General features: G+C 41.8%; 1 pseudogene; it reads left to right on the plus strand.

Moving 5' to 3' along the window:
* Positions 1-2,975: 2,975 nt before the first annotated feature.
* On the plus strand, positions 2,976-3,988 carry LOC105002019 (annotated as a pseudogene).
* The last annotated feature ends 225 nt before the right edge of the window (positions 3,989-4,213 follow it).

Genomic DNA, 4,213 nt, shown 5'->3' on the forward strand with positions numbered 1-4,213 from the left:
AAAGCATCATAGTCTCTGGAGAGGAGAAACCCACTGAGACCCTATTTCAAAGTAATCCAGAGTGATTCTGTTTTTTAAACTGTTTTTTCTTTTCCTCAGCTTGGCCATTGATCATTTGGGTATAAGGTCCCTGAGCTAAATGCAGTAAGGCAGGCTTACATAAAACAAATTTAGATTTGTTTTTCATTAAGGGGCTAATAGGATCAGAAGAAAACACATATATTTTAATAAAAGTCACAGAAAAACAAATCAGAGTCATAAAAACATCATGGAAACCAAATTTCCACCATCTGTGCACACACTATATTTAGCAGTGCCCTACCTGGGTGGCAAAAAAATTATCTGATCTTGATATTCTCAGATCAATATGCACAATGATGTTGCCATCAAAGAAACCAATAAGGTCCACAGCAAAGCCCCCCAAAACACACTTTGTATCTTATATGTGAAGTCTCTAACATTCAGATAAATATCGTATGATTGAATACTGACTCCAATAATTGCTAGTAGAGTGAGTTCAGGGGGAAACATCGCTTGTCCTTTTAACCTCCAATTTCTTTTTCAACAAAATACAGATAGGGAGGAACTGAGAATAATAACTGAAGAGTGTAAAAATGTATAAGGATTAAATGAAATATATAGAAAACACTTGGAACCATGCTTGAAATATAGTAAGCCTTTATAAAAGATGCCTACCATTATTTTTTTCAATCAGTAGTTGTTACAATGAAAATTTAACCACAGCCAGAAAACCCACTTTCCCTAAACTATTTCATTCCTTTTTTAAAAAACATCTACCATGTACCAACCCTAGGCAATGGGTGCTGAAATGAATAAAATATGCTTTCTACTTTTCAGAAGCTCATTTTCTACCAAAGGACCTGCAAGCTAATAACTATAAGCAATATGATGGAAACTCTGATATGCCACATAAAAATGTTAAAGGAAACACAGTTAGAAAGCTTGAAGTAAAAGTTCCAGAGAGAAGCTGCATCTTGGTCAGGGTCCAGGGGCACACACAGGATTGGAGACACATGACTGAAGCCCTGAGCAAACATGGAACACCAGAACATAAGTTCCAAGATTGCACCTTTCTTCTCTTCAACTCATGATTTCTTGTCTTCTATTAGCAACAACCTGGGGCTCCTGAGAAAGACAGAAGCAGCGTGAAGACCTTAATTCAGTGTTTACAGCAGCAGTTATAAAAATGTGGCCCATGGAGCCCTAGGGGGTCTTTAAAATTCTTTTAATAGGTTTGTCAGCAAAGACTATTTTCTTAGAAATACTAAGATATTTTTGTCCTTTTTTCCTGTGCTCATATTTTCCCTGATGATGCAAAAACAGTAACGGATGAACTGTTGGTGCTACAGCCTGAGTCAGCATAGTGGCACCAAAGTCTATTAATAGCCAGGATATTCTTCACTTAAATTGCTCTGAAGAAGAAGTGAAATTATTACATTAAATCTTAACTCCTTTTTATATTTGGGGCAATTAAACCAGAAGTATACATAAAACACATCTATTGCAAATAAGAGTATGATAGTTGCCTCAAGAAAAAACACATACTTGCTTGTTTGAGTTACAAGCTAAGTCAACCACCTTTTTATAAAAATAATAAAATACAATTTTTAGTTGAAAAGAACTAAAAACAGATAACCATGTTTAGACTTTGATGTTCAGACATTGTTTTTTTCAAATTGGTGTGAAGGAAACGTATCACTTCTAAATTTGGTAGAGCAGACTACTAAGGGAATGTAAGATGATGTTGTAAAGGAAGTTTGAGGTCAGGTTGCAAAATATTAAGGAGTTCAAGCAGTGTTCAGTAGGAAAATGTGAAAACACACACACACACACATACACACACACACTAAAACTTAGGAGCAGGGAAGATCAAACTGACATTCTAGAGTAGCAATGGTTTGGTCAATGGTTTGGTGTTGAGAGATTGGGTCATGAACTAGGAAGCTACTGCTGCAAACCAGGTGCAGGAAGGTGAAGGTGTGGAGGAGACACATGGCAAGAATGTGGTAGAGTGAAGGCACAATCTGATAGTACTAGGTTAGCCACAAGGGCATGTTGCTAGTTTGTGTTCCATTTTAGTATCTCACTTGAGAATAATTGTCAATTCTTACATATTGATAAACAAAGATAATTGAGATTTATGTTTAACAACTTATAATTCATCCACCATCGTTGTTTGTGTTCTGTTGTGCTTGAACTGTTTGTATTTTTATTTTTTCTCTTTGGTGCTACTTCTTTTGTGATGTTAAAACATTCAGGTAGCCATGACATAAAGGGGCAACTGTGTACTAGATAAACACAAGAGACTAAACAAACACAAAAGATGCTCCCCAAACAGAATTAGGTCTGCAGCAGAAAACAGATGATACATTTGAGTTAATAATTCAAGACTTTTTACTTACACAATAATTATACTAAAATTTGGTGACAGGACTGGATGAAGCACAAGCTGGAATTAAGATCGGCATGAGAAATTTCAAACCTCAGATACGCAGATGACACCACCCTTATGGCAGAAAGCAAAGAAGAGCTAAAGAGCCTCTTGATGAAGTGCAAGAGGAAAGTGAAAAAATGGGCTGAAAACTCAACACTCAAAGGACGAAGATCATGGCATCGGGTCCCATCACTTCATGGCAAATAGATGGGGAAACAATGGAAACAGTGACAGACTTTATTTTGGGGGGCTCCAAAATCATTGCAGATGGTGACTGCAGCCATGAAATTAAAAGACTCACGCTCCTTGGAAGAAAAGCTATGACCAACCTTGACAGCATATTAAAAAGCAGAGACATTACTTTGCCAATAAAGGTCCATCTAGTCAAAGCTATGGTTTTCCCAGTAGTCATGTATGGATGTGAGAGTTGGACTGTAAAGAAAGCTGAGGCTCTCTATACCAACCCATTCAACAGACAACCGCATCTTTGGTGCTGTGCCAGCCACATCTCTGAGACAAGATGGTGAAGGTTGGAGTGAACGGATTTGGCCTGTTTGGGCGCCTGGCCACCAGGGCTGCTTTTAACTCTGGCAAAGTGGACATCGTCGCCATCAATGACCCCCTTCATTGACCTTCACTACATGGTCTACATGTTCCAGTATGATTCCATCCATGGCGAGTTTCACAACACAGTCAAGGCAGAGAATGGGAAGCTCGTCATTGATGGAAAGGCCATCACCATTTTCCAGGAGCAAGATCCCGCCATCATCAAGTGGGGTGATGCTGGTGCTGCCTATGTGGTGGAGTCCACTGGTGTCTTCACTACCATGGAGAAGGCTAGGGCTTACTTGAAGGGTGGAAACCAAGAGGGTCATCATCTCTGCACCTTCTACCGATCCCCCCAAGTTTGTGATGGGCGTGAACCACGAGAGGTATGACAACTCCCTCAAGATTGTCAGCAATGCCTCCTGCACCACCAACTGCTTGGCCGCCCTGGCAAAAGTCATCCATAACTACTTTGGCATCGTGGAGGGACTCATGACCACCATCCACGTCATCACCGCCACCCAGAAGACCGTGGATGGGCCCCCCGGGATGCTATGGCGTGATGGCCGAGGGGCTGCCCAGAAAATCATCCCTACTTCTACCGGTGCTGCCAAGGCCATGGGCAAGGTCCTCCCTGAGTTCAACGGGAATCTCCCCTGCGTGGCCTTCCATCCCCACCCCCAAGGTGTCCATTGTGGATCTGACCTGCCACCTAAAGAAACCTGCCAAGTATAATGAGATCAAGATGGTGAAGATCAAGGTGGTGAAGCAGGCATTGCAGGGCCCCCTCAAGGGCATTCTAGGCTACACTGAGGACCAGGTTGTCTCCTGAGACTTTAGCAGCGACACTTACTCTTTACCTTTGATGCTGGAGCTTGTATTGCCCTCAGTGACCACTTCATTAAGTTCATTTCATGGTACGACAATGAATTAGGCTACAGCAACAGGGTGGTGGACCTCATGGTCCACATGGCCTCCATGGAGTAAGGTCCCTGGACTCCCAGCCCCAGTAAGAGCACGAGAGGAAGAGAGAATACTCAGCTGCTGGGGAGTCCTTGCCCCATCTCGATCCTCACCACACTGAGAATCTCCTGACCTCCAAACGGTTTCCATCCCTGAAGCCCTGAGGAAAGGGAGGGGCTTAGGGAAACTTGCTTTGTTGTGTACCATCAATAAAGGATCCTATACCCCCCCCCCAAAAAAAAAAAGAGC

The sequence above is a fragment of the Bison bison genome, unplaced genomic scaffold (genome assembly GCF_000754665.1).
Source record: "Bison bison bison isolate TAMUID 2011002044 unplaced genomic scaffold, Bison_UMD1.0 scf7180017864388, whole genome shotgun sequence".
Classification (NCBI taxonomy): domain Eukaryota; kingdom Metazoa; phylum Chordata; class Mammalia; order Artiodactyla; family Bovidae; genus Bison; species Bison bison.